The sequence below is a fragment of the Macaca nemestrina genome, chromosome 14, assembly GCF_043159975.1.
Source record: "Macaca nemestrina isolate mMacNem1 chromosome 14, mMacNem.hap1, whole genome shotgun sequence".
In the NCBI taxonomy this organism is placed as follows: domain Eukaryota; kingdom Metazoa; phylum Chordata; class Mammalia; order Primates; family Cercopithecidae; genus Macaca; species Macaca nemestrina.
In genome coordinates this window covers 85,392,929-85,416,622 of record NC_092138.1, presented here as the reverse complement: position 1 = coordinate 85,416,622, position 23,694 = coordinate 85,392,929, and the positions used below count along the sequence as shown (strand labels likewise).

The 23,694-nt window shown below is 43.8% G+C and overlaps 1 long non-coding RNA gene and 1 pseudogene across 1 annotated transcript; one reads left to right on the top strand and one right to left on the bottom strand.

Annotated features, from left to right (window-relative positions):
• Positions 1–5,508: 5,508 nt before the first annotated feature.
• LOC139358201 (uncharacterized) lies at positions 5,509–19,983 on the bottom strand. Its single transcript, XR_011612802.1, has 4 exons — positions 18,977–19,983; positions 8,027–8,150; positions 7,744–7,831; positions 5,509–5,949 (listed from the first exon to the last, which is right to left on the bottom strand). It is a non-coding gene; the product is annotated as an uncharacterized lncRNA (long non-coding RNA).
• Positions 19,984–22,645: 2,662 nt separating this feature from the next.
• On the top strand, positions 22,646–23,479 carry LOC139358200 (large ribosomal subunit protein uL30-like; annotated as a pseudogene).
• Positions 23,480–23,694: the final 215 nt, after the last annotated feature.

Here is a 23,694-nt window from a genome sequence, read left to right as displayed (position 1 = left end):
CAGGGAAAGGCTGTTTCCATGATGTGAGTCTGTGAGTCTCACCCACTGAGTCAGATTGTCATCCATCCTGCAGAGTTTGACTGGATGTAATAGGCCATTAAAGGGTTCCCAGCAACAAGAACAATGGAGAGGGGAGGGCTGAGGCTGGGACAGCATAAAGAGTATGAGGAGCCAAGAGGAGGACATCTAGTTGAGACTAGAGTCAGGTAGGGTGGGAGAAGCCTGGGTAGGTGGGTAGGCTTCCTGGAGGAGGTGCTATCTGAGCTAAACTGAAAGAGGAGGAAGAGTTCACCAGGAGAGCGTTTGGGGAGTAGGACAGTGTTCCAATCAAGAGTACAGAAGGGGCCAGGTGTGATGGCACATGCCTATAGTCCAAGCCGCACAGGAGGCCAAGGTGGAAGGATTGCTTGAACCCTGAAGGTCAAGGCTACAGTGAGCCGTGATCAAGCCACTGCACTCAGCCTGGACAACAGAACAAGACCCTGTCTCAGAAAACAAAACAAAACAAAACAAAAGTGCAAAAGGGAGATAAAACCCCCTTTCAGGTTGAGGGGGTCTATGGTAAAGAGTGGGCTCTTTCCAGAAGGCAATAGGGAGCAACTGGAAAGTTTGAGCAGGAGAGTGGCTTGATCCAACTTGTTCTGTTTGCTCCTTTATGTGTTTTGACGGGGTGGGAATTGGACAGAAAATACACTCATGGTGCTATTCATCTACTTTTATGTGTGCCTCCCTCCCCTTCTCTTTTCCCCTTTTGATTTATTTTTTGTTTGAGGTAAGAGAGTTTTACTGTCAGTTACAGCAAGCCTCCAAGACACACATAAAATGAGATTACAATAGTTGTTTTGCAGACTAGTACAAAGAGCAAAAATTACCTATCTCATTTTTAAAGCTATTATAACCTTGATGCTTAAACCTAACAGGGATGGCATCATAAAATAAAATGTGAGACAAATTTCAATGTGGCCATAGCTTATTTTTATCTTACATAAAATGCTAGCAATTGGAATTCAGCAATGCATAAAATATCTCATGATCAAGTAGCACCACAAGAATATTTCAATGTAAGATACCTGTTCTGAGCTGAACTATGTCCTGCCAAAATTCATATGTTGAGGTCCGAACTCCCAGTACCTCAGAATAAGACTGTATTTGGAGATAGAGCTTTAAAGTGGTAATTAAGTTAAAATGAGGTTATTAGAGTGGGCCCTAATCTGACTGGTGTCCTTGTACAAAGAGGAAATTCGGGCAGAGACATAGATATCTGCAGATGAAAGACCGTGTGAGGACACAGGGAGAAGACAGCCATCTACAAGCCAAAGAGAGAGGCCTCAGAAGAAACCAATCCTGCTGACACCTTCATCTCAGAAGTCCAGCTGCCAGAACCATGAGAAAATAAATGTTTGCTCTTTAAGCCACTTAGTCTGTGGGACTTTGGTATGTCAGCCCTAGCAAAGTACTGTAGTAAAAGACCAAAGTAGAAAACCTATATAAACATATAAGTAAATGCAAAGAAAGCAGTGGCTACAATTCAATTCTTTTTAAGGCTTTCAATGAAGGATAACATACCTACGAAAAAAGTCTACAAAATTCACTATACTGTGAATTTTCACCAGCTAAATCCACCTGTGTAATCAGCACTTGGATCAAGAAACAGAACCCAACAAGCATCCCAGGTCCCTCCCCATGTCCTCTTCAACACCAGTCGGGCTGTGTGGGCTGAATTATATCCTTGTAAAGTTCATTTGTTGAATCCCTAATCCTCAAAGTGACTGTATTTGGAGACAGAGCCTCTAAAGAGGGTAATTAATGTTAAAGTTATAAAGTGGGGTCCTGATCCAAAAGGACTGATGTCTTTATAAGAAAAAGAAGACAGCAGCAATCCACAAGGGAAAATGCCATGTGAGGACACAGGGAGAAGGTGGCCATCTACCTACAAGCCAAGGACAGAGGTCTCAGGAGAAACCAACCCTGCTGGCACTTTGATCTTGGACTTCCAGCCTTCAGAACCATGAGAAAATAAATATCTGGTGTGTGGTGTGTGTGTGACTGTATCATATACATTATATACATATATAATACATATATTATATACATATGTAATATGTATGTACATATAGTGTATGTATTATATATTTATATGTATTATATATACAGATACATGTACGTATACATATATACATTAATAATACATATATGTATTTATATACATTATATATATACATATATGTATTTATATATTATATATAATGCATATATGTATTTATATACATATATATAACTTATTAATATAGTTTCTTGTGGGAGCATGAGGAGGTGAGTAATGAAAACAGTCCCTGGCACACAGTTATGTCTAAGTGTTCACGGATAGCATAGTACTGAGTAAACAAGGCATAGAAGGAATTTAGGTAAATTTACAATACACAGGCCGGGCGCGGTGGCTCACGCCTGTAATCCCAGCACTTTGGGAGGCCGAGGTGGACGGATCACGAAGTCAGGAGATCAGGACCATCCTGGCTAACACGGTGAAACCCCGCCTCTACTAAAAATACAAAAACAAAACTAGCCGGGCGTGGTGGCGGGCTCCTGTAGTCCCAGCTACTCAGGAGGCTGAGGCAGGAGAATGGTGTGAACCTGGGAGGTGGAGCTTGCAGTGAGCCGAGATCACTCCAGCCTGTGCGACAGTGAGACCCCAGCCCCCCCAAAAAAATAAATAAAATAAAATTTACAACACACAGGTGCATGTTCTAGCCAAAACAAATAGACATGTATTTTTAATTTACCTAACTGGCATGTGCAAAGGTATTATTCAAAGTTAACTTGTGTGCCAGGTATGATTCTAATTGATTTTGTTTAATTCTTACTATTGTTTAAGGCCTATCTGCATTGGTGCATGTATATTAAGTGAATGGATTCTGACTGCTGCATAGTATTTTAATATATGCCTACACCATATTTTATTTTTCCATTCCCCTAGTGGTGGACCCTAGGGGACTCCAATGTCCTGCCACCAAAAACAATGCCGCAGTGAACATGCTTGACGATGTCCTCTTTTGGAGCTGTGTAGCAGGACTGGGGGTGCTCGTCAGTGAGATTGCTGGATACTTTGTATGGACACAATATCTTGAATGAATTCTCCCTGATGGCTCTTCAAAACTCCTGCATTGGTCTACATCCCCAACAGTGGTATACAGGGGTTCCCAGTTCCTTTCCATCCCTGCCAATATTTGACATTATCCAACTTTCTCGTTTTTGCCAGGCTATTGAATGTAAAGTAATTCACTGTTGTGTTCATGTGTATCTAATTATTGGGCTTGGGCGTCTCTTCATATATTTATGAGCTATTTGTGTTTCCCCTTCTGTGAATTGCTTATTTGTATACTTTGACTACTTTTCTTTCGGGTTTCCCACCTTTTTCTGAACAATTTATAGGATTTTTTTGTGTAGTCTAGGATTAGGTTACATGTGGATTTTAAACGTGGAGTCTACACATGGCATGCATCTATAGCAAGGTTTATCAATCTCAACACTATTAATATTTGGCCAGATAATTACTAGTTGTGAGGTATCCTGTACACTGGAGGATGTTTAGCAGCATTTCTGGCCTCTACCTGACAGATTTGCCAGTGGCACCCCCTACCCAGTTGTGACAACCAAAAATATCTCCAGACATTGCCAAATATCCTGAGGGGTGGGGAACACAATTGATCCCAGTTGAGAACCACTGGTCTATAACCAGTGGTTCATCCTATTGGGTTATAATTATCTAATTCCATTGATTAGAAATCCATAACTTTTAATAAAATCCATTTTTATGTCATGCTTTGTGTTTGGGAGGTATTATTTGAGAAGACCTTATCATTCCTGGGTTATAAAAATATTTCCCTATAATGTCTGGTCTCAAACTCCTGACCTCAAGTGATCTGCCTGCCTCGGTCCCCCAAAGTGCTGGGATTACAGGCATGAGCCACCACACTAGGCCCTATAATGTTTTTTTTTTTTTTAATCAGCTTAATTGTTTAACCTTTAAGTCTTTAATTTATCTATGCTCTACTTTTATATTCTGGATAAAGTAGGTTTCTAGGTATAATTTGATCGACATAGTCACCCAGTTTTTCAAAGCCATCTACAAGTCAGTGACACCTTTCCTATTAATGTGTGATACCATATTATCACTCAAGTTCCCACGTATGTGTGGTCTGTCTCTGAGCTATCTTGTCTATTCAATCTCTTTTCCTGTCCTTCCATCAGAACCACATAATTCTTCTATTACTGTGACCTTGTAATATATCTTAATATCTAGAAGACAAGTCCCTCCTCTTTTTAAAAGCTGGCTCAATCATTTGTGGACCTTTATATTTATTAATTTTAGAATATTTATCAGGTTTATCAACGTAGCCATCTGGAATGCTAATTCAATCATATCAAATTTATAGATTACTTTGAAAAAAATTGACATTTTTACAATGTTCTGTTATTCTATCACAAACATGAAATGCCTCTTCACTTACTCAAAAATTCCTTTTATGTCCTTTGATTGAATTTAAATTTTTCTTCCATAGAGAACTTCTTTACTCCTTGATATATTAATGGCTAGGTATATTTAGTTTCTCTTGCTACTGTGAGTGGCATTTTATTTTCTTATGTTTGATGGTTAGTTCTGTATTTGCTGCTATGGACACATGCTATTGGTTTTTAGTAGTTGATCTTGTATCTGGAAATCTTGTTGAATCCTCTTATCAGTTATAAAAGAGAGTCTGCTGATTCAGTTGGCTTTCTATGCAGATTATTACAGCACTTAAAAATAATGTTAGTTTTGCCCCTTCCTTTTTTTGAGATAGAGTTTCCCTCCATCACCCAGGCTGGAGTGCAATGGCGCGATCTCAGCTCACTGCAACCTCCGCTTCCCAGGTTCAAGCAATTCTCTGCCTTAGCCTCCCGAGTAGCTGGGACTACGGGCATGTGCCACCACGCCCAGCTGACTTTTGTATTTTTTGTAAAGACAGGCTTTTGCCATGTTGGCCAGGCTGGTCTCAAACTCCTGGCCTCTAGTGTTGCACCTACCTAGGCCTCCCAAAGTGCTAGGATTATGGACAGGCGCAGTGGCTCACGCCTATAATCCCAGTACTTTGGGAGGCCGAGGCGGGCAGATCACTAAGTCAAGAGATCCAGACCATCCTGGCCAACATGGTGAAACCCCATATCTACTAAAAATACAAAAATCAGTCGGGCATGGTGGTGCACGCCTGTAGTCCCAGCTAGACGGGAGGCTGAGGCAGGAGAATCGTGTGAACCCAGGAGGCAGGGGTGGCAGTGAGCTGAGATCAGGCCACTGCACTCCAGTCTGGTAATAGAGCAAGCCTCTGTCTTTAAAAAAAAAAGTGCTGGGATTACAGGTGTGAGCCACCACAGCCAGCCTGCCTCCCCTTTTAATCCTCACACACTTTTATACTAGTTTGCTAGGCTGCCATTAAAAAAACACACACACACCAGACTGGATGTCTTAAAGAGTAGAAATTTATTTTCTCACAATTCTGAAGGCTCAGATGTTTGTAAAACCAGAGTCATCCAACAACAGTAAAAATTTATTTTCTCACAATTCTTGTGATGTGTTTGGCTTGTGGATGGCTGTCTTCCCCCTGTGTCTTTACAATGTCTTGTCTCTGTACGTATATGTGTCCTAATCTCCTCTTCTTATACAGATAACAGTCACATTGTAAAAAAGGGACCAACTTAATGACCTTTTTTAATTTAATTACCTGTGTAAAGACCTTGTCTCCAAATACAGTCCCATTCTGAGGTTCTAGTGGTTAGGATGTCAACATGCAAACTGGGGATACAATGCACCCATAACAATCTTGCATTGCTTGTTCTTGGTTTCAACTGCAGTGATAATCCAAGGTGCTCTCATACTTTTCCATGTCACAGTTATGCCAGGCAGGCACTGATGCCCTGAAGCAATGCATGGGAGAGAGGAAAGAATAGGAGTCACGCCTGTCCCCTGGTGAGGCTCCCCGTGCCCGTCTGTCTCTGGCTCACATTTCCTTCTGAGTCAAGATTCCTTCCCCTGCAGCACCCCAGAGTTTTCCCACAGGTTTTGTGCTATTTCTTCAGCACCTCCACGCTTCCCTTTCCTTCCATGTCCCTCCAGAATTCAAGTTTTGGTGGTGGGGGCAGGAAGAAGGGTAGCGAGAATGGAGAAAACTATCTAGCCAGAAATCCCCATGATCTGATCACACTTTAGAAAGGTCTTTTTGGCTGGAGTGTAGAAACTGATTCAGACATGGGCAATATTGGAGACAGAGAAACCAGATAAGGGACTATGGCAGCAGATGACCTGTTGACATCCTACACAGAGGTTCTGGCAATGGGAATAGAGAAACAGATGGTGTTGACAGGACTCGGTGCTTTTTTACACGTGGGATAGAAGGCAAGGAAAAGGTCCAGAATGATTCCCAGGTTTCTGGCTTGGGCCACTGGGCAAATGGTAGGGACTTTCACTGTGATACAGGATGTAGCAGAAAGGGGAGGTTTGGGGGTTGAGGGAGGTGGATGGGGAGTGCCCATAAGACATCCCAATTGAGGTGTTTAGCAGGCAGTTGCAGCTGTAGCCCTTGCACCCAGGGGAGAAATGTGGACTGGATGACTTTGGAAGTCAGCAGCCTATGAATGGTAATTGAAGCCACTGGAATGGATGAGCTAAAGTGAGCTTCCTGGGATGGTGTGAGGAGGGAGAATAGAGGGCCCAGGATATAACTCTGAAAACCACAACATTTAAGGGCTGATCTGAAAAAGAAGAGACAGCAAAGGATGCTCAGAAGGAGCTGCCAGTGAGATGGCAAGAAACCCAGGCATGTTAAAAGAGCCATGAGAAGAGCAGGTGTTAAGAAATGTGACCAAGATGGGCGCAGTGGCTCATGCCTGTAATCCCAGCACTTCAGAAGGCCAAAGAGGGAGGATCACTTGAGCCCAGGAGTTCAAGACCAATCCTGGGCAACATGGTGAAACCCCATCTCTTCAAAGAAAATTAAAAAATACAAATATTAGCCAGGTGTGGGGACACATGCCTGTAGTCCCAGCTACTCAGGAGGCTGGGGCAGGAGGATCACCTGAGTCTGGGGAAGTTGAGGCTGTGGTGAGCTGTGATCACATCACTGCACTCTAACCTGGGCAATAGAGCAAGACCTTATCTTAAAACAAATAAGTGAAACCAGAGGACTGAAAGGTGTTCCCTGGATTTAGGGACATGGAAGTCATCAGCTACCTCTGCTCCCGATAGGGGAGGTTGTCATTTTCACCATTGTGACAATAATAATGATCACAATGGTATCACCTTAGAATTATGTAACATTTTATACTTTTGTAAGCAGTTTATGTTCCACAACCTTCTTCTGTTTTATGGAAATTGTAGATCATAAAGTCACATTTTAAGGAACTAGGGAAGTTTGTTCCAGAAAAGAGAAGATTCAGGGGGGATATTCTGAACATGCTGAGAGTCTTCAAATTCCCAAAAGGCTATGCAGAGTCTTCCAAGCAGAGCTTCAGAGGGCTGTGGACATCAGGGCCTGACTCAAATGTTTGTAAAATCAGAGTTGTCCAACAACAGGATGTGCTACCTCCAAAGATAATGAGAGCCTCACCCCCACTCTACCCACTCCACCTTCTCAAGCACTTTCAAGTTCATTGTCTCATTTCACCTTTGAAACCGTTCTGTGGGGAGACAGAGGTAGTTTTCCCTGAACTTACAGATGGAGAACCTGAAGCTCCACTTCTTGTTCCAAGAGCAGTGTTTTGGCTGTGCCTTCCATTGGAGACATCTGGGCTGAGCAGTCACCTGTCAGGGAAACCCAGCAAGAATTACTGCCCAGGGGGCTGGGCGCGGTGGCTCACGCCTGTAATCCCAGCACTTTGGGAGGCCAAGGCAGGTGGATCATGAGGTCAGGAGATCGAGACCATCCTGGATAACACAGTGAAAACCCATCTCTACTAAAAAATACAAAAAAAATTAGCTGGGTGTGGTGGTGGGTACCTGTAGTCCCAGCTACACGGGAGGCTGAGGCAGGAGAATGGTGTGAACCTGGCAGGCGGAGCTTGCAGTGAGCCGAGATCGCGCCACTGCACTCCAGCCTGGGCGACAGAGCAAGAGACTCCATCTAAAAAAAAAAAAAAAAGAATTACTTCCCGGGGGAAGGAGGAGGGAGCGCATATAGGAGCTAGGGGCCCCTACTAGCTGAGGTTGCTTCTAGCTAAACCATCAGTAACAATAGTTTTCTTCATCACATGGGGTAATGCTCTTTACAGATGAGGAAACTAAAGTACAAAGAAAATGTTATTGAAAAATAAAGGTCCTCCCAGGTTGCAGTGAGCCGAGATTGCACCATTGTACTCCAGCCTGGGCAACGAGAATGAAACTCCATCTCAAAAATAAATAAATAAATAAATACATAAATAAAATAAAACTCCTCCCACAGACCCACCAAAGGCAGTCCTTCTACAGACCTCAGCAACAGCATTCTAATCTCACAGGGTTCGAACAGTTATTGATCAGTTTCTGATGGGTTTGGCTGGAGCAGTGTTCTCCACACTGATGGGGCACTGGTCAAGGAATTTCTGTCTCTGTGCCCTACTGGAACAACCCCTTAATAACTGTGCCCTGCACGGGATCAGCAGTGCCCTACACTCAGACTCTGGGTTACTGCTCTTTGATTCACACTCAGAAAACTCAGCTCTTCTTCTAACAGAGACACCATGTCAGGGAATAAGGATGCAAAGGACCTTGTAGAGCAAATTATGAGCAGTGATACAATGTTACTATCCAGAAACAAGAGCAGCCATAGACTGCTTCAACTCTTGAGCAGAACTGATCTATTCAACCTAGGAAAGTCCCTGAGACTCCTGGACATCTTGGTGGAGGATGGGGGGAGGGGGGAAGTGGGAAGTTGGATCCTCACGGATGAGATGGAAACTTCCTGCTAATTGGGACAGGGAGTGCTTCTGCAATTAATTTGAAGGAAATGATAAGCAAAGGCAATTAATTTGAAAGAAATGATAAGTAAACCAAGTATCTGTCAACAAGAGAATTAATTGATAAATTATGGTATTTCCACATAGTGAAATACTATATAGCATAAAAAATGGATAAACAAGGATACTCATATGTAAAACATCATAGTAGATTTAAAAAGGCAAATTGCATAAAAATTATGTCATATATATAGTATGACATAATTTAATGTAGTTCAAAAACCTGCAAAACAATGCTTTACATGGCTTAAGGATACACTTTTGCCAGTGCAGTAAAAGTATAAGTAAAATGACCGGGAATGATAAAAAGCTCATTCAGGGAATTGGCTACTTATTGAGTAAGGAGGTGGCACAGAGGACGATGTGACAGGAAAGGGATGCACAGGAGGTTCTATCATATTGGAAATTATTTGTTTCTTAGGATCGGTTGGGTATAACCACCTTACATTATTCTTTATGCCTTATTGCTTTCAAAATATGTTTCCTAATAATTTTTTCTGACCATGCCTATCCCCAAAGCTGGTAAGATAAGTCATAGCTATCACATTTATTAACAAATCTGCCTCCTCTGCTGAAGTGTGAGGTTATTCTTTCTTGAGGTCAGAGCCACCCAGCTCACCTGGTCCCAGATTCCCGGTCCACAGAAACTGTGTAAAATACTAAATGTTTATTGTTATGTTAAGCTTCTAGGTTTGGGAATAATTTGTTCCACAAGAATAGAAAAGTATTATGAGGAACAACTGAGTATTTTTGAGAAAGCAGAGACATAATGAAAGTGGTATTTTTCCAGACTATCTTGTAACCTCCAAAGGACCAAATAACCCAATTTATTTTTGATCTGCAAAGCCCCAGGGGTTAGCACAAATCAGGAAGAGCTGGTGGCCCCAGGCTTGGTGGGGGGCAGACAGCATATTAGTAATTTCCGTGCAGTCTCAGCAGACCATTCTTGGTCAACTTGGCACTTTTTTCAATCAAATCTACTTGCCTCAAGGGGACACCCTCCCAAGGACAAAAAGTAGACCTTCAGGCTTCTCTGCAAACCCCCAAAGTTCAGGCAGGCATAGAGGAGGGGCAGCTGATCACTGATACTTTAGAAGAGATAAGGAAAACATCCTCATCCTGGCTGGGAGATACTGTGCAGTCATAAGGGACAAAATGGCCAGGAATGGAATCAAAGACCTCTGACCTTCCAGCTCTCTTTGCAGCCTGGAAGGACACAATTCCTTGTGTGATGTCTCGTTTACCATCTTAGGTCAATGCTTCCAGTTAGCACAAAGGTGAGGGTAGGGTAGCGACGGGTACAGGGATGCCCATGAAAAAAATATGCAAAGGGAAAAAGAAAAACAATTTGGTAAAGCAAAGGGAGCAATCTATTTCCCTGGGCTGAAGCATCCAAAGCTGATTCAAAAAGAAAGCTCTGCTGTCAAGTGGAAAATGGGTTTTTTCCTAAAGCAAGCTCTCGAAATTGTCCAAGAATTGAGTGCTCTGTGAGGGCGGAGGGATGAGGTTGATCACAGAAACAGATACGGTCCCCTGAGTGGAAAACGTGTATTATCTTCATTCTGATGTACTGTGAGGAGCTCAGCTCATGGGCATGGTAGGGAAATATTGTACTGGATTAGGAGTAATCGCTCTAAAGCTGAATTCATCTTCCCCATTTCTTAGGGGTGGAGAAGAGAATAATCAATTATATTTGGGCGCAGGTCACACTATAACAAGGAAATATGCCCTCTGCCAAAAAAGGTTTAAGAGAGAAGGAGTTGGTTTTTTTGGGTGTTTTTTTTTTAAACTAAATAGTCTTTTAACAGAGCAAAATGTAAAAGACTAAGTAAGACCTTAGAAATTTACGCAGAAGCCAAAGAGGCCTCAGCTTGTTCCCTTAGAAGCTCTCCAAGGATCCCGTCCATCTGCAAGTGGGAAAGCTGAGGTCCAGAAAAGGGAAGCTGCAGAGTCGAGGTCATACAAAGATGCTTATACCAGATGCATATACCAGATGCTTATAAGATGCAGAGCTTATACCAGAACCCAGGAACCCACCTGGAAGAGGGCAACAGCTATGAAGTGTTTGAGCCTTTGCAGTCCAGATGGAGGATGAATGTGAGTATGAAGAGCTGTTCATTTGTTAGGCATTACTAACACTAGTCTTCTTGGAGAAAGCCTACTCTAGTCATACAAGATGCTGGTACAGGAAAGAGGACGAGAAAGCAGGAACTCACTGACCCAAGAAGAGCTTATACCCAAGAGCAGCATCCTAGCCTCTGGAAATTGAGTTTTCTTGTACCTGGGTCCAGCATGGACTTCCTCAGAGCTGGGTTTGGGGAAAAGTCAGCTTAGAAATATGGCAGCAGGGGCTACTTAAAAGAAAAGTAGCCATAACCTGAATGAAAAGGCAGATAAAGGCAGCAGGTGGAGTGTCTCAGTACCAAAGAGACCTGGGTGTAAATCCTAGCTCTGCCCCTTCCAACCATGCAAGCTTGGCCAAGTCACTGTATATCTCTAGCCTCCATTTCCTCTGCTTTAAAATGGAGATAATAAATATGTATCTTGTAGTGAGCTCAGGGTATATAGGAGGTGATTAATAAATGTTTTTAACTCCATGCTGGGCTTAAGAAAAAAAGAAAAAAGCAGGGGGAAGAAGATACTGATGCATGCACAAACATACTACCTGCCCAGACTGACCCTACTTGCCTGCTGTTTGTAGACCATCCTTTTAGCTACCTTAATACATATTCATTTCCTGATGACAGAGATCTAAATACACACTGTGTGTGTCTTGATCACCAAACTTGCATGTAAGTCCTCCACCAGACTCACTCCCTGGCCACATAAAATTCCTGGATTTGGCCAGGCATGGTGGCTCATGCCTGTAATCCCAGCACTTTGGGAGGCTGAGAGAGGCAGATCACAAGGTCAGGAGATCGAGACCAGCCCGGTCAACATAGTGAAACCCCATCTCTACTAAAAATACAAAAATTAGCTGGATGTGGTGGCACGTGCCTGTAATCCCAGCTACTCAGGAGGCTGAGGCAGGAGATTCGCTTGAACCTAGGAGGCAGAGATTGCAGTGAGCCAAGATCACGCCACTGCACTCCAGCCTGGCAAGAGAGCGAGACTCCATCTCAAAAAAAAAAAAAAAAATTCCAATGAATTTAGAAGCCAACATACCCTATGCCCTCCCTTCCCCATCACCTAAATTTTCCCTGGCTGTGCCAATGACAGCACAGAAAACAGTGGGCAAGCATGTAGGTCCCAGAGCAGGCAGAGCTGGGCTCAGATCCTGCCTCCAACTGGCTGAATGAACTTGGGCAAAGTGTGGGCCCCTGTAAGTCTTAGTTTCCTCATCTGTTAGACTGCAGTGACAATCGATACCTATTTTGCTGGTGTTTATGACGTTTAAAAAAGAAGCAATTAAACATAAAGTCAGCCAATGTTTGTGGTGGTTGCCACTGTTAATATCATATACCATGAAATCGGGGTAGGCTGCCCTCCCCAGAGGGGCAGCTAGGTGTGGCCAGTCTTGGAAAACTGGCCTCTGCTGGGGAGTCGTTACATGGTTCTAAGCAAGTCATTTAACCTCCCTGAGCCCCCATTCCTTCTTCCGGACAATAGATTTTTTTTTCTTTCCAGACAGAGTTTTGCTCTTGTTGCTCAGGTTGGAGTGCAATGGCGTGATCTCGGCTCATTGCAACCTCTGCCCCCCAGGTTCAAGCGATTCTCCTGCCTCAGCCTCACAAGTAACTGGAACTACAGGTGCGCACCATCATGCCTGGCTAATTTTTGTATTTTTTTAGGACAGATGTATTTTTTAGTACATTTTGTATTTTTTAGTACAGTTTCACCATTTTGACCAGGCTGGTCTCGAACTCCTGACCTCAGGTGATCGGCCTCCCAAAGTGCTGGGAATACAGGAGTGAGCCACCACGCCTGGTCTGGAAAATAGATTTAAATACTATCCAGACCTCAGAATGTTTCTGTAATATTCAACTAAGGCGATAGAAATAATAGTGGTTAGAAAACTCTGTAGCATGACTCCATAAAAGGAAAATTACGATTTAGATGTGACTGGACAACAGTAATTCTAAAATGCTTTCATTCCATAGTTACTCAGGATGCAGGCAGAAAAGAGATGAAAATTAGCAGTGGGAGAGGTAAGATAAAATCAAAATATTTGGGGCCTGGAGCCATGGCTCATGTCTGCAAATCTAGCACTTTGGGAGGCCGGTATGGGAGGACTGCTTAAGGCCAGTAGTTCAAGACTAGCCCGGTCAACATAGCAAGACCCCCATCTCTAGTTTAAAAAAAAAATTAAAAAGATTTGGAAATCTCTAATAGCACAAAATCTACCCAAAGCAGAACATTTGAATCCCATCTTAAACCCTATTTCGTTATTTCTACTATTATTTCATTTTGGATTACAATCTTTTTTGTCTGTTTACTTCCCAAGAACAGTTGTCTTTTTTCTGTTCTCTAGTGTTACTAAACAATAGAAATACTCCAGTTAAGAGCTTTCATAGCAACAATCCTCCACATGACTAGTCAGGAGCCAAGGCAAAATTCTATGGGACAGGAGACACAAAGCACCTCTAAAGCAATACTGGTCTTTCCCAAGAAGGGAATGAGGAAGCCAACTGAGCAAATGCAGGAATCCTTACGGTGACCTAAAAATATCAGTTCCAGCCATGCGTCATCTTTCCAGGTCTTGGAAAGTGGACAAGACCAAGAGATCACACCACGCCCGATTGAATCCAAATGCTGCCCTTTAAAAAGGTACCTCATACGTTAAAATGGTCTCCTCACCCAAAAACAGGGATGTGTGTCTAGAGGATTGTGGTGAGGGCTACATGAATAAACTATGTAAAAGGTTTATCCAAGGGCCTAGTGCCTAATTCCTAATTAAGTGCTCAATGAACAGTTTTTTTTAAATCTCCAGCTGGAACTTTGTGGCTTTCTGTTCTTTTCTGTTTGTATCTGATTTTCCATATAATACCCTCTTTTGCTTTCCCAATAACCCAACCAGATGTCTATAGATAGGACTCATTAGCACCACTTGACTGTTGAGAAAATCATATCTTGGAGAAATGAAGTGACTTGGCCTAGGCCACACTGGGGATGACTAGAAGGGAAGACTCGATGCCTTCCAAGGCCTGCAGTAAAAGGCTGTCCTCACAGACCCCAAGGAGAAGCCCTGGAATCGCCGGAGGAGCAAAGCAAGAGCCAAGAATGTCAAATCTCATACAAAGTCCCCTACACAGGGTGACATTCCAGACGCAGTATTCTTATGGAAGAGCAAATGTGGCTCAGTTTTCCCAACCCCATCTGAGCCAGGGCCTAGTGCCAGTGCTGCCCAGTTGACCACTGTCAGAGCCACCAGCACCTGACCACAGACAGGCACCCATCAGCTTCCCACAAAGCTTGTCCTGTCGGCTTTGGATGGGCACGCCCCTCTGTGACCGGAAAACCAGACGTTCTGCACCAGTTTCCAGGCTCTGACGTGGGTGCCCGCTGCTCAGCTGCTGTGGCAAATCTCTTTCCACAGACCATATCAGCAGGTTTACCATAAAGTCACCGTCTCACAGCTTCCAGCCCGAGTCCCTGGTTAGTCATGCTCCTTCTGGTTTCCCTTTACATACGGGAACGGAGAGACCCCAGAGATGAGGGAAACTGCTCCCATGATTTTCACTCTCATGAGCCCCATAAGGCCCTAAACTTGAACAGCAAACCCTGAATTGTCTAGACTACCAGGGCCGTAGACTTGCAGACTCTGACAGTTGGAAAAAACCCTCAGAGAACATCTAATCCAGGCATGGGCCAACTTTTTCTCTAAAGGGCCAAATTATAAATATATTAGGTTTGGTGGGTCACATCCAGTTTCTGTCCAATATTCTATTTTTATTATGCCCTTTACAAAAAAAAAAAAAAAAAAAAAAAAAAAAAACACTCTTAGCTCAAGGGCTCACACAAACAAGCCTGGGGCAGAATTTGGCCTGAAGACCATGGTTGGTGGATCCCAGCTTCACCCAACCCTGTCACCACACAGAAGGAAAAACAAAGATCCAAAGAGGTTAAGTACACTTCCCCCTATGATGGAAATGTTCTACATTTGCACTGACCCAGCACAGTACCCACTAGCCAGTTGTAATGTTGCTACAACATTGGAGCAACAGATGGAGGAACTGAATTCATTTTCCTTTAATTTTAATTCATCTCAATTTAAATAGCCATCTGTGGCTAGTGATGACTTTATTAGACAGCTAGAGTGAGAGATTCCTGGAATCTCTATTCAGTGTTGAGCCATATGTCTTCAGACTCCTTGTTATATAAGAGAAGTAAATGCCTAATTTTTAAGTCACTGTAAATCAATGCATTTACCTGCAGTTATATGTATTCTAGCAGATCCTACTGAAACGGGACAGTTCCCTTGACCCCTTCATGGGGCCCTTTGTGAAGTGGGCGGCTCATTTACTCGGCTGCCACTCTCCATCCCTTATAGGAGGGAGCACATGAGTGGATGGGTACAGGAACCAGAGCAAACAAAGGCTGGAACCCCCGGCCATTCTTTCCAGTGGGAGCAGGCCCTGTGCAGGCCTCACGGTTGCATACAAGCATATTACAATGCTCTTTTAGCTCTGCCATCCAGGATGGGGTGCCTGCAACCCCCGAGCCCCAGAGGGCATATTACCAGCTCAGTGGCCCATTTTCCTGATCATATAGAGCAGTTGCCCTCTGCCAACAAGGGCAAACAGCCAGTGTGACAGCCTTTTGGAGTTCCCACACCCAATGGGTCCCCAAATTCTTGTCTGGTATTCAGGAAGAATCAGGTCACACAAACGGTTTCAAAGGTGATGAATGCGGAGTTTTTATTGAGTGACAGAGGTGGCTTTCAGTGGGATGAGGAGCTGGAAAGGGGATACAGTGGGAAGACAATCTTCCCCTGGAGTTCAACCGTCCCGGGATGAACCCCTCTCTGACTGTCCCCAGCCAAACTCCTCACCACGTTCAGACACTTCTCTCCTTCTCTGCCACATGACTCTGCTGCTCATGGAGCCTGGGATCTGGAGTTCTCACAGGCATAGGATAGGGGGTGGAGTGGGCCAGAGTGGTCTTGGAAAGGCAACATTCAGGCACAAAAATAGGAATACCTGTTCTCCTTTAGGGCCATAGGTCCAGGCTTGAGGGTGGAGCCCTTACCAGGGACCCTGCCCTCCTGCCTCCTGTTCATGTCACTACCAGAGAAAAAGAGATTAGGAGATCCCCAGGGCTTCCACTGCCCATGAGATAACATTCAAGTCAATCAATCCCATTTTATTTTCATCACAAAGGATAGTTACTATCAGCTAACAATGGGTTAGGAGAATATCCAAACAGAAAGGAAGGGGTAGAAAAGAGTTCTCTTCACTCACTCAGATCCTCTCTTTGACCAAAGTCACAAACTTCTGTAACACCCAAGGTTGGGGGAAGCTGGTCGTTTAGAGTCAAAGTGAAGAGTAGAATGAGATGCACCAGGCCTGTCATGTCCTGGCTCCGGTCCTTTCCCTGCCACACCCAGCTAGGGCAAGTCACTTCTCTCTCTGAAGTTCACACCCGTCACGGGTGAGGTTGAGGATAATCAACTTTCTCCTGCCTGGCTCAAGGAGTCATTGTAGGCTCAAGTCAGAATGGATGGAAGTACTTTGTGTAAACAGTAAAGCACTAGTGAGGAAATTCCTAGAGAATATCATTCCAGGCAACACTGAAGACCTCAGCAAGTCTCACCACCTGCTCCGAGAAGTAGACACACCTAACATCCTGCACTGGTTGGATCTTCACCTCTAACTGTACTCTTCACTTTGACTCTAGATGGTCAGCTTCCCCCAACGCTGGCTGTTGTAGAAGTTTGTGCCTTTGGTCAAAGAGAGGATCTGAGTGAGGGAGGAAGACTGTTCTACCCCTTCCTTTTGGTTTGGGATATTCTCCTAACCCAGTGTTAGCTGATTGTAACTGTCCTTTGTGATGCAAATAAAATGGGATTGATTAACTCGAGTGTAATCCCATGGGCAGTGGAAATCTGGGCTTTTTAGGCCCATATTTCATTTTCAAGTAGTAGAGCATTCCATCACCTTGCCATGTGTTGGGAGAGCCCCACTCTCATAAATGAAGATGGAGTAGGCACAAGGCTCCAGTTAGTACCTAGAATGACTGCAGGTCGGTACCCTCAGACACGTGCAACATAGCTGAACCCTTATCACTGCCCCACGGTAGGTATTTATTCCCCGCAAATGATGACAGGTCAAATCTGAGCACAGAAGTAGGTAGTAGGCTAGCAAAGCTTCTAGGGTCGCTTAGAAGTAGAGAGCTGGGGAGAATGGATTCCCCTCCAGGAAACACAGAGAGAGAACTCCAGGATCCTAGAGTGATGACAGCGCACAGGACAAACAGAAGCCATAGGAAACCCGCCAGGAGGGACGGTGTCATGAAAAATGGTTTGGGCCAGAAAAGCAGCCTCCAGGCTGAAATATATAGGAAGGTTTATGTTAATATACCCCACCATCACCCTTTACCCACCAAGAATGCCAAATAGAATTGGATTATACTTACCTATATACGGTTAAAGGATAATTGCTAAAAGAATGCATAATCATAACACTCACTGAAATATCAAAGAAATGCATATCAATGATTTAGCTCATTAATTTGTGACAGAACTAGTAGGATGTCACATCTAGTTGCAAGGATAATTCCAAGAACCACATATACACAAGCAAGAAGTACTGAAATGAATAAAGATGCAAAACTGGTTTATTCCACAGGAGATGTGGTAAGACAATTGTATTACCACCAGAAAATGTATTTGCATATCTATGGACAAGAACCATTTGCATCACTCTCAGTCATCTACAACTTACAGTTCTGAAACAGTTCAAAGGCAACAAAAGGCCCAGAGGCCTCATAGAAACACCTCGTTTTCTGAGGAAGACACCCAGTCATCTTTTCGATCCATTTCAAAGTCATTCACCATTTTTCCTATGATATCAAGGTCTTATCCCAATCACCTTCCCTCCTCACTCTCAGTTGTCCATGGGAGCATGGGAATGGACAGAACTTTCCAGGAAACGATATGGCCTATTCTGGAGCTAGGGAAAATGAATGTGAGCAGTAAGAAGTGGGCATGAAACATAGAATCCTTGAGCACAAAGAGACCTCATACCAAAGACATTATTTTACAGAAGCAGAAATAGACCAGAGAAGAAAGGGGATTTTCCTAAAGACACACAGCAGAGTGGACGTGACACCTTCCCTTCAATAACACACACTTTTTTTTTTTTTTTTTTTTTTTTTTTTTGAGACGGAGTCTCGCTCTGTCGCCCAGGCTGGAGTGCAGTGGCCGGATCTCAGCTCACTGCAAGCTCCGCCTCCCGGGTTCACGCCATTCTCTGGCCTCAGCCTCCCGAGTAGCTGGGACTACAGGCGCTGCCACCTCGCCCGGCTATTTTTTGTATTTCTTAGTAGAGACGGGGTTTCACCGTGTTAGCCAGGATGGTCTCGATCTCCTGACCTCGTGATCCGCCCATCTCGGCCTCCCAAAGTGCTGGGATTACAGGCTTGAGCCACCGCGCCCGGCCAATAACACACACTTTTTAAGGCAGAAGGGCTGACAAAGGAGGGTGCCAAGGGATTATTCATTCTCTCTGGTCTAGGGAAAGTGACGACAAGAGACCTCTCCCCGAAGATGTGTTATTTATCTTCCTTGAGCCACATCTACAAAACAGGGATGGTACTCACACCTCCCTCACTGTGTATCGTCAGGTTTAAATGGGACAGGTTTAGATAAAATGCCTGTCCCATAGCAGGTGCTTCATAGACATCATTTCCTCTCACCCTCCTGAGTAGCTGTGTGACCCCAAAGAAGTGACAGGGGTCATTCTGCTTTCACTTGGCCGGGGGTTACAATCATATAAACAAGACTGCGGCTTCTTACCCGCGATGAGTCACAGGCTGCTTTCCAGCTCAGATTCAATTCATCTGGAGACAGTTCTGATGATTTCAGACCCTGGGCTCTTTCAGCCCCAAGGCCTCAGGCCACTACCACATATCCCATGCCAAACTGGCCCCTTATAACAAATGTGAAGAAAACACAGAAAAGAGGAGAAGACAAAAAAAAATATTAAGTATAAAAGAAAGTTTCGCCCCATTCTCCAGGAGTCAGGTGGTGGGTGGGTGGGTGGAGAGATGGCCAGGGCATGGTGGGAAGGGCCCCAGTGAATTGTACCCTTGGTGCAGGGAACCCACAAACAGAGACACCAGCCTTGTTTCCCATCACTGCGAAGCCATCATGACCTTCAAACAGCTCGCAGGGCGGGGCCCTTCACATCTTCTGAGTCCTGATATGACTGAGTATCCATTATACAACCATGCTGTGAACAACTTGGTCTCAGTCCTCAACCACAATCTCAATTTCGGGGCATCCCTGATCTCTCTCTGCAGAGAGATTCAGAAGAGGCCCCAGAGATAGTAAAAGTTGGGGGATGGTGGGAGTTATTTTTTGCTGCTGTTTTTTTCCGATTCACACCACCATGTGATAATGGGACCTTTCCCTTTCTCTGGGGGTGAACCTTGCAAAACCACCCAAAGTCAGACCAGGAAGCGACCCCCAAAGTTCCTGGGATTTAGTCTTCTGCCTTCTACCAGGTGAAATGGCAAACCTAATAAGGACAAAATCCTGGCTCTTCCAGAACTGATAGAAATGTAGACCCTGCCAGGTGCAGTGGCTCACACCAATAATCCCAACACTTTGGGAGGTCGACATGGGTGGATCATCTGAGGTCAGGAGTTCGAGACCAGCCTTGCCAACATGGTAAAACCCTATTTCTACTAAAAATACCAAATTTAGCCCGGTGTGGTGGTACACACCTGTAATCCCAACTACTCAGGAGGCTGAGGCAGGAGAATCGCTTGAACCTGGGAGGCAGAGGTTGCAATGAGCCGAGATTGCACCACTGCACTCCAGTCTGGGTGACAGAGCAAGACTCTGTCTCCAAATAAAAAATGTAGACCCTGAATAGAAGCCCTTTGTTTCTCTGACACATTGGAGTTTACAAATCCTGTTTATGAAAATGATCAGAAGAGAGCTGCTCTGCCTCAAGCCTGTGCAAGAGGCCAGGGCCCTTTCTGTTCAGCCATTCCCTGATTTCTGGGATGATATCTACATGAACTTAAGTTTTGTCAATGGGGAAATTGAGGTCAGAGAACATAAAATGATTCTAGGCAATCCAATGAGAAAACCGTGGGATTTTAGACTGTCTAAAGACTCACTCTAAACCCCAGGACTCTGAATGCCTTCCAAGTCGATAATCTGGACGTAGTAATCTTCCTCCTTTTCGAAAGATCACAAGATAAAGAAGTGGTTGTAAACCTGGACACCAGAGGCATCCCAGTCCTGGACACTGTCAGCAGGTGAGGCAGGGACTTCCGCTGTTCTCTAAAGAAGTGAGATTTCAGCTGCAAGGCTGTGACCCAAGGAACCAGCAGAGGAATCTTAATCTCAACATCATCTCCTTTATTAGAAGCCATCATTCTGCCCACAGGAACCATTGTCCCATGTGATTCAAACTAACAGGACATCAGTAAAAACAGCTATCATTTAATTAAAAAAAAAAAAAAAAACACGACGAACTGACAGGACAAGAATCTCCGGACTGCCCCTTCTAAGATCTAGTTGGCCTCTGATGGAAGGGGATTCAAGGCAGTCCTGGGGAGCCCTTCCATCTCACAGCTGTTGATGCCTGTGGCCAATACCTTCAATCTCTCACCCATCCTGAATTTTTTTTTTTTTTTTTTAAGACACAGCCTTGCTGTGGCACCCAGACTGGAGTGCAGTGACACAATCACAGCTCACTGCAGCTTTGATTTCCCAGGCTCAAGTGATCCTCCCACCTCAGCCTCCTAAGTAGCTGGGACTACAGGCATGTACCACCACACCCAGTTAATTTTTTAACTTTTTGTAGAGACAGAGTCTCACTATGTAGCCCAGAGTGGTCTTGAACTCCCGAGGAGCTGAGACTCCAGGCATCTGCCACCACACCCAGCTAATTTTTTAATATTTTGTAGAGACAGGGTCTCGCTATGTAGCCAGAGTGGTCTTGAACTCCTGGATCCAAGCATTCCTCCCACCTCGGCCTCCCAAAGTGCTGGGATTACAGGCACGAACTGCTGTACCCGACCCTGAATTCGAAATGGAGTGAAATCACAAACCATGAACTAGTAAAAAGAAGGCACTCTCTTTAATGTATTTCAGCATAAGCCATGGAGGAAGGGGATAAAAAGGTGGAAACAAAATGAGACAGGCTCCAGATCCATTTAGCAAACTTATGGAGGTTAGGCTGGGTATACTCAAGTGACAAGAAAATGAAACAGCTATTGTTCCCTGGGGCAATGTTATAGAACATCTTATTCTGTCTTCTGAAAGCAGAGCTAGAATATGTTTTTAACTAATGCATCTGCAACTGGCCAGTTACCACTTAAAAGAGACATGAGCTATAAAGGAGGTAATCCCATCCAGGGTGCAGACAACCAGGATGAGGACCCAGGGTTCTTAGTGGCCCCCAAGTCTCAAGTAGGTAAGCCTCTTTCCTCTTATGAACCTCAGCATTCCCCAGAATTGCATAGTGGGAAAGGCATTTAGGTAAATTTTTATCTTCAGACACCCTTGCTCTGACGTTCTCTGGGATTTGATGATGGTCACATTTGGCTTGCTCTAAAACAGAATCAGAAAGAACAGGCAGGCCCCCAGAGTTCATCCCCTCCAACATGGGTCTGTTTCAGTGCCCTGGACATTGGCACTGTGGATACCAAGGAATTGGATCTAACTTTGCTTGTATTTAACCCGAGTAAGCAAACAAAGCATTTAACTTTGTGTTTAAGATTTAGAAAATTTGCCAGAATCACTTTTATTTCTTCTACAAAAGGAAAATGACCAAGTGAGGCCAGGCACCATCATTCATGCCTATAATCCCAGCACTTTGGGAGGTCAAAGAGGGAAGATCATTTGAGGCCAGAAGTTCAAGACCAACCTGGCCAACATGGCAAAACCTCATCTCCACAAAAAATACAAAATATATATATATCTATATATTAGCTAGGCATAGTGGTATACACCTGTAATCTCAGCTGTTCAGGAAGCTGAGGCATAAGAAGTGCTTGCACCTGGGAGGTGGAGGTTGAGTGAGCTGAGATGGCACCACTGCACCCCAGCCTGGGTGATAGAGTGAGACTGTCTCAAAAAAAGAAAAAAGAAAAGGAACATGACAAAGTGAGTGGTTCTTCCTAATACCATCAAAACAATTGAGTTTTTTTTTTCTCACATTTATTACTCAATCTCTTGCGTAAACTATTATGAAGTGTAAAATCAATGTTCAAATTAACAATGTTTTAATTTTTACTCTAACCATCATTTTATGACATACATAAATATGTAAGGATTATTTTGAAGATCTTTAAAACAACTAATGGTAAAGAATCTTCCCTATATATAACAGAAAACTAAATTATCCTCTTTTCTGGCTGGAATCACGGAACATGTCAAAAAGGAGGAGGTTCCTGCCGTGCTAGAAACCCTTAAGAAAAAGTCAAGGAATTTGCAGAGCTGAAGATAAAGTGCCTGAGAATGAAGTTTGCCCAAAAGATGCTTCTAAAGGCAAGGAGGAAGCTTATCTATGAAAAAGCAAAGCACTATCATAAGTAATATAGGCAGATGTATAGAACTGAGATTCGAATGGCTAGGGTGGCAAGAAAAGCAGACAACTATGTACCTGCAGAACTGGCGTTTGCCATCAGAATCAGAGGTATCAATGGTGTGAGCCCAAAGGTCTGAAAGGTGTTGTAGCTTCTTTACCTTCGTCAAATCTTCAGTGGAACCTTTGTGAAGCTCAACAAGTCTTCAATTAACATGCTGTGGATTGTAGAACCATATATTGCATGTGGGTACCCAAATCTGAAGTCGGTAAATGAACTAATCTATAAGTGTGGTTATGGCAAAATCAATAAGAAGCGAATTGCTTTGACAGATAACGCTTTGACTGCTCAATCTCTTGGTAAATACGGTATCATCTGCATGGAGGATCTGATTCATGAGATCTACACTGTTGGAAAATGCTTCAAATAAGCAAATAACTTCCTGTGGCCCTCCAAACTATCCTATCCAGAAGGTGGAATGAAGAAAAAGACCACCCATTTTGTAAAAGGTGGAAATGCTGACAATGGGGAGGACCAGATCAACAGCCTTCTTAGAAGAATGAATGAAGGTGTCTACCATGATGATTTTTCTAATCCGGTCAGTTAATAAGTAACTGCTCTTGAATTGAAAGAAAAAAAAAAAGGAAAACTCAATTATCAAACCTAGTTTTATCTCCTTTAAAATTTGTATCTTATTTAAAGAATATATTACCAGAAGCCTAGAGAACCATGAAGCCTGGATTAAAATGCAGTGAGCTGAGATCGTGCCACTGCACTCCAGAGCCTGGGTAACGGAGCGAGACTCCGTCTCAAAAAAAAAAAAAAAAAAAAAGGATTCTTAAAACTTTTTCCAGCTGAGCGTGGTGGCTCACGCCTGTAATCCCAGCACTTTGGGAGGCTGAGGTGGATGGATCACTTGAGGTCAGGAGTTCAAGACCAGCCTGACCAACATGGTGAAACCCCATC